Raw genomic sequence first — 13286 nt, 5'->3', positions numbered from 1 at the left:
ATGGTATTTGTTAAGCGATTACTATGTGCCAGGCACTGTACTGAGCACATGGATAGATACAAGACAATCAGATTGGGCACAGTCCACGTCCCACAGGAGGCTCCCGGTCTTAATAGCCATTTTACTGATGAGGTAACAGGCACAGAGAAGCTTAGTGACTTGCCCAAAGTCACACAGCAGACAAGTGATGAAGCTGGAATTAGAACCCAGGATCTTCTGACTCCTAGGCCCATGCTTTATCCACTAGGCAACACTGCTTCTCAAGTCACTTCACTTCTCTGTGCCTCAGTTTCCTCATTTTTAAAATGGGATAGCTATTCTCCCTCCTACTCTGCACATGGGAAGCACTCAATAAATACCAACCAATCAATCATATTTACTGAGCACTTACTGAGTGCAAAGCACTGAACTAAGTGCTTGGGAGAGTACATTATAACAATATAACAGAGGTGGCAGGCACATTCCCTGCCCAAAACAAGCTTACAGTCTAGAAGGGGAGAGAGACATTAATATAAATAAGTAAATTACATCATCATCATCATCATCATCAATCGTATTTATTGAGCGCTTACTGTGTGCAGAGCACTGTACTAAGCGCTTGGGAAGTACAAATTGGCAACGTATAGAGACAGTCCCTACCCAACAGTGGGCTCACAGTCTAAAAGGGGGAGACAAAACCAAACATACTAACAAAATAAAATGAATAGAATAGATATGTACAAGTAAAATAGAGTAATAAATATGTACAAACATATGTACATATATACAGGTGATTACAGATAGGTACATAAGTGCTGTGGGGCTGAGGGAGGGGCGAATAGAGGAAGCAAATCCAAGTGCAAGCGTAACGCAGAAGGGAGTGGGAGAAGAGGAAATGAGGGCATAAGTCGGGGAAGGCCTCTTGGAGGAGGCGTACCTTCAATAAGGCTTTGAAAGTGGGGAGAGTGATAGTCTGTCACATATGAAGGAGGAGGGCGTTCAAGGCCAGAGCAGAACGTTGGTGAGAGGCTAGTGGCCAGATAGATGAGATGGAGGTACAGTGCAAGCATGATAATGATAAGGATATTAGGAGGCCTTCCCAGACTGAGCTCCCTCCTTCCTCTCCCCCTCCCTTCCCCCTCCATCCCCCCACTTTACCTCCTTCCCCTCCCCACAGCACCTGTATATATGTTTGTATGTATTTATTACTCTATTTCTTATTTGTACATATTTATTTTATTTATTTTATTTTGTTAGTATGTTTTGTTTTGTTTTCTGTCTCCCCCTTCTAGACTGTGAGCCCACTGTTGGGTAGGGACCGTCTCTATATGTTGCCAACTTGTACTTCCCAAGCGCTAATACAGTGCTCTGCACACAGTAAGCGCTCAATAAATACGATTGAATGAATGAATGAATGACCCACAAGGCAGGGCGTGTCTGCAGAATCAGCAGAGCAGAAAGATAAGGATTAGCTCAAGAAAGGCCACGGTCAGGCGGAATGTAGCGGCAGTGAGGGATCAGAGTCCAGACCAAACTGAAAATCTACAGAGCTGGAGTTGTAGACATTCTGGTCCCCGGCGGTCAGCCTCCGACTCCTCCACAGGCGCCTGGAGCGACTCCTCGAGCGGTCCCATCTGCATCATGTGCAGGACAGACTCGACAGGAAAAGGCAAGACAAGGCCATCGGCCATGAAGTTCTAGAACTCAGCCGGGCTCCGAGCACTGATGTTCTGCTCTCCTTAATGCTCCTCCACACCCGAGGAGGATGAGCGTTGGCAGTCAGTGGTTTTTATTAAGCGCTTACTGTGTGCAGAGCACTGTTCTAAGTGCTTTGGAGAGAACTATACAACAGAGTTGGTAGACACGTTCTCTGCCCACAGAGAACTTCCAGTCTAGAGGAGCCCTAGAGAGCTACTGTATGGAGAGCTGAAACTGGGAAACTGAAAGTCAGGAGGTCAGAGAAAACATTTTAAAGACGAAGTTCAGAGCAGACTCAAAACGATGCAACATCGCAGCTGAAAACTGGGAGGCAACTGCTGCTGACAGATCTGCCCAGCACACAGCCACAGCAAGCAGTGTGGCCTAATGAATAGAACACGGACTTGGGAGTCAGAAGGACCTAGGTTCTAATCCCAGCTCCGCCACTTGTCTGTTGTATGACCTTGGCAAGTCACTTAACTTCTCTATACCTCATTTACCTCATCTTTAAAATGGAGACTGACTATGAACCCTGTGTGGGACATGAACTTTGTCCAACCTGATTATCTTGTATCTATCCTTGTGCTTAGTACAGTGTCTGGCACAGAGTAAGCGCTTAACAAATAACATTTTTAAAAAAGGCACGGGTGCAGGTGCCCAGCAGGAGGTCGTCTTTGCATTAGGACTGCCAGGTCCTTATTGACCCTGGCAGCTACACTCGCTCCTGCAGGAAAACTTTGAGGTCTCTGACGTCTCCTCCAGCACAGAGATTGGCTAGCTTGGGATTGAATTTCCACACGGCACAAGGGAAGGGTTGGCAGTGTCATCCATTTGGGGAACTGAGAATTAGTTGGGGTGTAGGGGAGGTTGTGAGATGGCTTTGGGCTTGGAAGGGGAAAGAGAGGGAGGACAGAAGAGAGAGATAATGGGACGAAGGGTCACGGGAGGGAGGAAGGGCAAGGGAGGGTAGGGAAAGGCAAGTGAGAATCAAGAGAAGCAGCGTGGCCTAATGGACAGAGCATGAACCTGGAAGTCAGAAGGACCTGGATTCTAATCCCTGCTCTGTCTGCTGAGTGATCTTGGGCAAGTCACTTAACTTCTCTGGGTCTCAGTTACCTCATCTGTAAAATGGGGGTTAAGACTATGAGATTCTAGACTAAACTCATCCTCTAGACTGTAAACTCGTTACGGACAGGGAACGTGTCTGCTAATTCTGTTGTACTGGTCTCTCCCAAGTGCTTAGTACAGTGCTCTGTACATAGTAAGTGCTCAATAAATATGATTGATTGGCTGATTGATGTGGGGCAGGGACTGTGTCCAACCTGATTAGTCTGTATCTACCCCAGTGCTTAGTACAGTGCCTGGTTCATAGAAAGTGTTTAATAAGTACCATAAAAAGAGGAGGGGCTAGGGCTGGGTAGTAACCTAAACTATCTAATCTGCTGCTTCTCCTCAGAGCCCAGTCACAACAAAGAGTTCAAATTTTTTTACTCTCATGTCATTACTCCCCCTCTAGACTGTAAGCTTGTGTGGGCAGGTTATGTGTCTGTTTATTGTTCTAACTTACTCTCCTAAGTGCTTAGTACAGTGCTCTGCACACAATAAGCACTCAATACATACAATTGAATGAATGAATGAGTGAATGACTGATTAACAACCACATTAGCACTCTCAAGCTATTTAAAAATATACTCAGCCAACAATGGCAGTAAAGTTATGAAGATAATCAGAGTCTGCATATTTATTCATTTGGTTAGGAAATTCTGGGGCTTACTATGTAAACTGAGTTCCTAAGATAAACTGGGAGAAATGATAGCAGCAGGCATTGAAGTCTACAAAAGCCAAGTGTTCATTCCAGCCCCTGGTGATGGTCAGAGATCTGAGAAAGTCATTCTTCGTGCTTTGGGTGTCAGCTTTGGCTTCCTGAGGGAGATCACTGGGTGAGAGGGTCCCAAGTCTCTAGAAAGGCAAAGTCAGGTGCCGCTCTTGAGCTGGGAGGTGGTGGGGGGACAAAAGGAAATGAGAGTGAGTGATGACAGTCCACAATAGAAGGCACATTTCCTCCAAAAGGTCTTCCCTAAGCCCTCCTTTTCTCTTCTCCCACTCTCTTCTACCTCGCCCTGACTTACTCCCTTTATTCATCCCCCTTCCCAGTCCCATGACATTTATGTATATATCTGTAATTCATTTAAGTTAATGTCTGTCTCTCCCTCTAAGCCGTAAGCTTGTGGTGGGCAGGGATTGTGTCTGCTTATTGTTTCATTGTATTCTCCCAAGCGCTTAGTACAGTGCTCTGCACATAGTATGCACTCAATAAATATGATTGAATGAATGAATGTCCCAACGGACCTCCTGATTGACCGCACCCCAACACACATGGAGTGGCCCCTGACGCGTCCAGTACTGCCCGGGGCCCGAGGACTCCCAAGACCCAGAGGACAGATGGAACAGAGGCTAAGTGTCATAACACTCTCTGTCCAATGCTGGGCTTGAGGGGGCAGTTTGGGCAAACTCATAGCCACTCTGTGACTCACTCTCCATAGCCATAAAATGGGTTTCCACAAGGCACTGGGTTGGGCCATTCGTGATCTAGTGGATAGAGCATGGGCCTGGGAATCAGAAGGTCAGAGGTTCTAATCTGGCTCAACCACTTGTCTGCTTTGTGACCTTGGGCAAGTCACATCATTCCTCTGGGCCTCAGTTCCCTCATCTGTAAAATGGGGATTGAGACTGTGAGCTCCATGTGGGACAGTGACTATGCCCAACCCAATTTGCTTGTATCCACCCCATTGCTTTGTACAGTGCCTGGCACAAAGTAAGCGCTTAACAAGTACCACAGTTATTGTTATGATTATCACTGGAAATGTGGTATATCCCCGGGACAAAGTTCAAACCCGTCAGGCAGTGACAAGGACCAGAGCTCCTACTGGATGTGCAAAGTGACCCCAACTCCCACCTAAAACAGCAACAACAAGAGCCATAATGCAGAGACAGGAATGGCTCCACAGGACAGAGGGACTTTTTCTCCAAGGAGCTTTCTCAAGCCTCTGAAGATCTTTCTTTTTAACGACTCCGACTCTGTCTCTTAAAAGTGCATCCTGGTTGGCGGAGCCTGATGAATTGTTTTCATTTAAGCATCTCTCGGATTTCATTCTCAGGACCCCGATGATGGGTTGCCTGCAGCTGAGGCGCCCTCCCCTCTTTCCTTCTGTATGAAAATTCCCCCTGCTTGTGCCTGGCTGTTCCAGATTGAAGGGAAGGGGATGTCCTGGGTTCAGCATGAATTTAGGCCTACCATCCTGGGGGAGGCCTGGGGAGGGGTCTGAGGAGGGGCTTGGGGAATGGCCAGTTTTCAGGAGGCCTGCCCCTATTCATCCTGGTTAGTCACCAGGTGTCGAATTTTTAAGTCTCGGCCTTAGTAATAATAGTAATAATGGTATTTGCTAAATGCTTACTATGTACCAGGCACTGTACTAACCTCTGGAGTGGATACAAGCAAATCGATTTGGACACAATCCTTGTTCCATGTGGTGCTCACAGTCTCAATCCCCATATTACAGATGAGGTAACTGAGTCACAGAGAAGAGAATAGTAATAATAATAATAATGGCATTTGTTAAGTGCTTACTATGTGCAAAGCACTGTTCTAAGCGCTGGGGAGGAAACACGGTGATCAGGTTGTCCCACGTGAGGCTCACAGTCTTAATCCCCATTTTACAGATGAGGGAACTGAGGCACAGAGAAGTTAAGTGACTTGCCCAAAGTCACACAGCTGACAATTGGCAGAGCCAGGATTTGAACCCATGACCTCTGACTCCAAAGCCCGTGCTCTTTCCACTGAGCTACACTGCTTCTCTTCTTGACTTCTAGGCAAGTCAAGAGAAGTGACTTGCCTAAGGTCAAACAGCAGACGGGTGGCGGGGCCAGGATTGGAACCATGACCTTCCGACTGCCAGGCCTGTGCTCTGTCGCAGCTCCCTTGGCCGAGTTTCCTGGCGCAAAGGTGATCTGACTATTCATACGGATGTGGGAGGGAGCCAGGGCTCCCTTGAAAAGTGAGAACCCCCTCTACCACCCACCCACGATGTTAGTAGTCCTCTGGTGCCATGTTCCCGGAGAAGGTGGGGGGCTGAGATGCTAAACTCCCCTTCTATTCTCCACCTACACCCACTCACTTGGAGACCTCATTCATTCTCATGTCTTCAACTACCACCTCGATGCAGAGGATACCCAAATCTACATCTCCAGCCCTGATCTCTCTCCCTCTCTGTAGTCTCGCATTTCCTCCTGCCTTCAAGGCATCTCTGCTTGAATGTCCTCCTGTCACCTCAAGCTTAACATGTCCAAATCAGGACATGTCCAAATCTTCCCACCCAAACCCAGTCCTCCCCATCAATTTCCCAGCACTGTAGATGGCACCACCATCCTTCTTGTCTCACAAGCCTGTCTCACTATACTTCACTCTGCTGCCCAGATTATCTTTGTATAGAAACGTTCTGGGCATGTCACTCCCCTCCTCAAAAATCTCCAGTGGTTGCCTGTCAACCTACGAATCAAGCAAAACTCCTCATTCTCGGCTTCAAGGCTGTCCATCCCCTCGCCCCCTCCTACCTCATCTCCCTTCTCTTCTTCTACAGCCCAGCCCGCACCCTCTGCTCCTTTGCCACTAGCCTCCTCACTGTGCCTCATTCTCGCCTGTCCCGCCATCGACCCCTGGCCCACATCCTTCCCCTGGCCCGGAATGCCCTCCCTCCACACATCTGCCAAACTAGCTCTATTCCTCCCTTCAAAGCCCTACTGAGAGCTCACCTCCTCCAGGAGGCCTTCCCAGACTGAGCCCCCTTTTTCCTCTCCTCCTCCCCATCCCCCCGTCCTACATCCTTCCCCTCCCCACAGCACTTGTATATATTTGTACAGATTTATTACTCTATTTTACCTGTACATATTTACTACTCTATTTTATTAATGATGTGCATATAGCTATAATTCTATTTATTCTGATGGTTTTGACACTTGTCAATGCGTTTTGTTTTGTTGTCTGTCTCCTTCTTCTAGACTGTGAGCCCGTTGTTGGGTAGGGACCGTCTCTATATGTTGCCAACTTGTACTTCCCAAGCACTTAGTACACTGCTCTGCACACAGTAAGCGCTCAGTAAATACGATTGAATGAATGAATGAATAAATGAGCCAAGGCACTGTGCAATGCACTGTGGCTGCTCCCAGTTCAGTGCTCTGCCCTGAAGGAAGGATGCGAGCTGGGTAAAGCCCATTGCAGACAGGAAACTGGGCACACAGTTTCAGGTGCTGTGGAGGAGCGAGGCACAGGTGCACAACTGTCTTTTCTCAGATTCGGTAAAGTTTCTCATCCGCTCTGAGGTCTGCAGCTTCCTCCTCCAGGCATCCCCAGCCTCAGCCGTCCCCAGCCCTAGCCAGCCCCTGGCCCAGCAGCCACAGTGCAGAACCCAGAGGGACCTTCTGCCCCTCCCCCTGAGCCCCAGGCCCCCAGGCCCACCAGACCCCTAGACCCCGGGCCCGCGGTCTAGACAAGCCCGGCTGCTGACCCATCTGACCTGAGTGGGTCCATGTTGGGCCCCTCCCACCCCCGGACATGTGCCGAACCAAGCTTAGCTTCAGAATCGGGCCTAGAAGAGAGGCTCTGGGGGAAAGGTCCGGGTGGGCAGCAGAGATGTAATGGGATGCAGTCACACATCCAAGAGCCCACCCGACAGACCGCTGACATTTTAGACTTGTTTCAGGGAGAGGAAGGAGGGAGAGAAGGGGAAAGAGGGTGGGTAGGGGGAAGAGAGAGCTAGAGGGTAGGACGGGGTGAGGAGGGATGGGAGGGGCAAGAGAGAACTGGGGGGAGGGGGGAAGAAGAGGAAGGAAGGGGCAGGGGAAAGGAGAGGCATAATATGTGCAAGGAAGCAGTGTGGTCTAGTAGAAAGAGTCTGAGCTAGGAGTCAGAGGACTTGGGTTTTAATTTTGGGCAAGTCACTTAACTTCTCTTTTCCTCAGTTACCTCATCTGTAAAATGGGGATTAAAACTGTGAACCCCATTTGGGACACGGACTGTGTCTGGCCCGATTATATTATACCTACCCCAGCACTTAGTACAGTGCCTGGCAAATAGTAAGGATTTAACAAATACCATAAAAAATGTGCAAGGTTCCCTGGGCATAGGAGTCATTGATATCAGTTCGCACTTCGGTATTTACATTTTAAGATGCACATTAAACAAAGTCACCTCTTTTTAAAAAAAAATCATATTTGTTAAGCACTTACTAAATGCCAAGCACTGTACTAAGCCCAGGAGTAGATACAAGTGACTCCGGTTCAACATAGTCCATGTCATTCATTCATTCATTCATTCAATGACATTTATTGAGCGCTTACTGTGTGTAGAGCACTGTACTAAGCGCTTGGAAAGTACAATTCGGCAACAGAGACAATCCCTACCCAACAACGGGCTCACAGTCTAGAAGTGGGGAGACAGCCAACAAAACAACTAGACAGGCATCAATAGCATCAAAATAGATAAATAAAATTATAGATATATATACATCATTAATAAAATAAATAGAATAATAAATAGGTACAAATATACATAAGTGCTGTAGGGCGGGGAGGGAGGTAGAGCAGAGGGAGGGAGTAGGGGTGATGGGGAGGGGAGGAGGAGCAGAGGAAAAGGGGGGCTCAGTCTGGGAGGGCCTCCTGGAGGGGGAGAGCTTTCAGTAGGCCTTTGAAGGGGGGAAGTGAGCTAGTTTGGCGGATGTGTGGAGGGAGGGCATTCCAGGCCAGAGGTAGGACATGGGCCAAGGGTCAACAGTGGGATAGAGGAGAACTAGGCACAGTGAGGAGGTTAGTGGCAGAGGAGCGGAGTGTGTGGGCTGGGCTGGAGAAGGAGAGAAGGGAGGTGAGGTAGGAGGGGGCAAGGAAATGGAAAGCTTTGAAGCCAATAGTGAGGAGTTTTTGCTTCATATGAAGGTTGATAGGCAACCACTGGAGATTTTTGAGGAGGGGCGTGACATGCCCAGAGCATTTCTGTAGAAAGATAATCTGAGAGGCAGAATGAAGAATAGACTGAACTGGGGAGAGACAGGAGGTTGGGAGATCAGAAAGGATGCTGATGCAGTAATCCAGTTGGGATATGATGAGTGATGGTATGAACAAGGTAGCGGTTTGGATGGAGAGGAAAGGGAAGACCTTGGCGATGTTGTGAAGGTGAGACTGGCAGGTTTGGGTGGCGGTTTGCACTGGATATATGCCACATGGAGCTCCTATTTTTAATCCTCATTTTGCAGATAAGGTAGTTGAGGCACAGAGAAGTGAACTGACAAAGGTGACACAGCAGACAAGTGCCAAAGGCAGGATTGAAACACAGATCCCTCTGACTTCCAGGGATATGCTCTATCCACTAGGTCACACTACTTCTCTCAAAAGATATTAACTCAGTGACTTACGGGAGGAGGTTTGTGGGCCGATTTGGATGGATCAAGGGCCCAGAATCCTCCTAGGTAGAAAAACTGGACATTGGCATGCTGAAAGCAGACGGACAGTGGCGAAGACTCAGCATGAGGACCCCGAGCAGAACACTGTACTGAGCGTGGGGATTCTCAGCAGAACTCGGTACTGAGCATGGAGAGAGCATATAAAACAAAATTAAGACACACAGAGAAGCAGCGTGGCCTAGTGGAAAGAGCACAGGCCTGGGAGTCAGAAGGACCTGGGTTCTAATCTTGTCTCTGCCACTTGTCTGCTGTGTGACCTTGGGTAAGTCACTTCACTTCTGTGGGCCTCAGTTACCTCATCTGTAAAATGGAGATTCAGACTGTAAGCCTATGTGGGGCATGAGCCTTGTCCAACCTGATTATCTTGTAGTACCTAGTTCGGTGCTTAGTACAGTGTTTGGCACCGAGTAAGCGCTTGACAAATACCATTTTAAAAAACGCAACACCCCACCCCCACCCCCAAACATCCCCTACCCTGCCATGGGGGAGACAGGCAGACACAGTCTATTTACAAAGTAGGAAGAACAAGAACATAAACAGAAGCAGCAGCAGCACAAACATGTCAGGATATGAAACAGCTGAATAGACAATTGGATATACGCATAAGTGCCGAAAATGGGAAGGAGTACACAAGTCCTAAGGGTGACCGTTAAGTTAAGGCAATTTGGGGTGCTGGGAGTGAATCAGGGAAGGCTTCCTAGAGGGGATGGGCTCATAGGAGGGCTCTGGAGATGGGGACAGCCGCGGCTTGTAGACTGTAAGTTCCTTGTGGGCAGGGAACGCACCTACCAACTCTGTTATATTGTACTCTCCTAAGAACTTAGTACAGTGCTCTGCACACAGTAGGCACTCAAATAAATATGAATGACTGATTGATGGGAAAAGGAGTTCCAGGCTGGGGGGAGTAGCATGAGCCAGGGGCTGGAGGCGGGAGAGTCAAAAAAGTGAGTATAATTGGAAGGTGAGCTGAGGGGAAGTGAAGGGTGCAATCTGGGGTGCAGTGGGAGAAGAGAATGGAACTGTGGAAGATGGAGTTAGCTGGTGGAGAGCCTTAAAGCCTGTGGCCAGTTTTTGTTTTAATAGAGGGAGATGGGCATCGATGGAAGATTGTGAGGAGGAGACAGATGGGCTCTGAGGGGTGAATTGTCAGGAAGATGACCTAGGCAGCGACGGGGTGACCGGATGGCAGGGAGACTGGGGAGGAGGCCGACACCAGAGCCCCATAGCCAGCTGACCCTAGGCAAGCCAAGAACCAGGCAGGTGGCTGTCTAATTGAGAGGAAGGGGAGGTTCATTGAGATGCTGGGGCAAAATGGAAGAAAAGCCAGGTCAGTCAGTCAGTCAGTCAGTCAAATGCATTTATTGAGCATTTACTTTGTGCAGAGCACTGTGCTAAGCACTTGGGAGAGTACAATAGAACAATATAATAGACATATTCCCTGTCCACAATGAGCTTACAGTCTAGAGGGATAATATATGCCTTCCTACTTGGCTAGTTAAGGTGGAAAGGTGGTGAAGACAGGATTAAATTAAATTAATCTGATAAATTAATCTATTCAATTAGATTAAATTAAATTAATCTGATAAATTCCAGGTAAAGGCTCCTACTGAGTAGGAGTCAGAGGTTTTTTAAAAAAAAATGGTATTTGGTAAGTGCTTACTCAGTGCCAGGCACTGTACTAAGTGTTGGAGTAGATATAAACTATTTAGGTTGGACAAAGTCCCTGTCCCACATGGGGCTCACAATCAATCCTCATTTTGCCGGTGAGGGAACTAAGGCCCAGAGAAGTGAAGTGACTTGCCCAAGGTCATACAGCAGACAAGTGGTGGAGTCAGAATTAGAACCCAGGTTCTTCTGACTCCAAGGCTCTATCAATCAATCAATCAATCAATCGTATTTATTGAGCGCTTACTGTGTGCAGAGCACTGTACTAAGCGCTTGGGAAGTACAAGTTGGCAACATATAGAGACAGTCCCTACCCAACAGTGGGCTCACAGTCTAAAAGGGGGAGACAGAGAACAAAACCAAACATACTCTATCCACTAGGCCACGCTGCTTCGGGTGGCCGGTGTGGGGTTTTCTTCATGAAGACTGGGTGTTCTTCTAGACTGTGAGCCCACTGTTGGGTAGGGACTGTCTCTATATGTTGCCAACTTGTACTTCCCAAGCGCTTAGTACAGTGCTCTGCACACAGTAAGTGCTCAATAAATGCGATTGATTGATTGATTGATTGATTGATGAAGTGTGACCCTCAGAAGAGGAGAGAGAATGCCTGAGAACAGCGAACCTCCCTTGGACACTGGCTGTCTGGTTGAGAGAAGAGGGCAGATCTGGGAGAAGCTCGGGGCAGGCCAGAGCGCCATCCTCAGAGGAGGACAAAGGGCATGAGAACAGCAAACTTCCCCCAGACACTGAACGAAGGGACCGGGTGGCCTCCTTTCTGGCCCTTAGAACCACAGGGAAGGTGGTAGCAGGATGGACTGAGGGAAGGGAGGCAGGCAGGCGGGCCTGAAGCCACATGAAGCCTGTGAATGATTCCGCCCAGGAGAATTCACGGCCAGGACTGGGGTCTAGATTAAGAGCTTCCCAGTAGCCCGGCCCAGTCAGGCCCTCCCTCGGCAGCCCCTTGGGAGTACCGGGGAAGAGACCGGCTCCACTGCGGGCTCAAGGGGCCAGCCACAATGGTGCCAAGGTCAGGGTCGGCGGGGAGAGCAGGGGAGAGTAACAGGGAGTAGAGGGGAGAGGTGAGGGGGAATAAAGCAGTGAGGAAGCACTGAGGTAAGTGTTCTATTTTGCAGAGTAAGCACTCCATAGATACTCCCCAGCACATCATAGATTGATTAATCAATTGATTGAGGGAGCAGGATGAAAGCATGGGGGAAGAGAGGCTCCATCTCTGTCTCCGTCTCTACACATCTCCACCACTCTTCATCTCTACCATTCTCTGTCTCTGTCTCCTCTGCCCTGTCTCCACTGCTCTCTGTCTCCTTTGCCCTGTCTCTGTGGCTTTCCGTCTCCACCACATCTGTCTCCATTGCTCTCTGCCTGTTTATGCCACTTTCTGTCTCCACTGTTGCCTATCAACCAATGGTACTTATCAAGCATTTACCATGTGCAGAACACTATGCTAAGCACTGGAAGAGTGCAATACAACAGTTAGCAGACACATTCCTTGACCACCCTATATCTGTCTGTGCTGCTTTCTGTCTCCGCCACTCTCTGTCTCCACCACCCTCTGTCTCCACTGCTATTTCTGTCTCAATCAATCAATCATATTTAAGTGCTTGGGAGAGTACAAGATGACATAATTAGCAGACATGTTCCTGTCCGTAACAAGCTTACAATCTAGAGGGCAAGACAGACATTAATATGATAAAATGAGTAATTTTTCTCTGCTGTTCTCTGTCTCTGCCACTCTCTGTCTCTATCTCTGTCACTCTCTGTCTCCGCTGCTCTGTCTCCCCTGCTCTCTATCTCTGTCATTGCTTCTCTCTGTCTCTGTCTCCATGTTCGTCACTATCTGTCTCTGTGTCTGACACTCTTGATAATAATAATGCCATTTTTTAAGCATTTACTATGTGCGAAGCATTGTTGTAAGCACTGGGGGGATACAAGGTGATCAGGTTGTCCCATGTGGGGTTCACAGTCTTAATCCCCATTTTACAGATGAGGGAACTGAGGCTCAGAGAAGTTATGTGACTTGTCCAAGGTCACACAGCAGACATCTGGCAGAGCGGGATTAGAACCCATGACCTCTGATCTGACACTGGGCCTCCAGACACCCCTGGCCCCAGACCCATTGACCCAAAGTCAAGACAGTCTTGCCACAGGCTTGTTTTCCAGCGGGGACCTCCAGTTCCCACTGCTTTGGCAGGCTGCTCCGCCTTCCACAGCTCCTGCAGTGAGCAAGTGAGGGAAAGAGAGAGAGAGAGAGAGAGAGAGAGAGAGAGAGAGAGAGAGAAAGAGAGAGAGAGAGAGAGAGAGAGAGAGAGAGAAAGGGGGCGGGGGGGTTCCTGCAGACTGTGAGGGACCGAACATCTGGTTGGGGCTTGCCGACTTCCAAACCGAGCCCCTTGGCCCTCAGAGCCCCTGGAACAGGAA

Source organism: Tachyglossus aculeatus, chromosome 25 (assembly GCF_015852505.1).
Source record: "Tachyglossus aculeatus isolate mTacAcu1 chromosome 25, mTacAcu1.pri, whole genome shotgun sequence".
Classification (NCBI taxonomy): Eukaryota; Metazoa; Chordata; class Mammalia; order Monotremata; family Tachyglossidae; genus Tachyglossus; species Tachyglossus aculeatus.
This window is presented reverse-complemented; position numbering follows the sequence as displayed.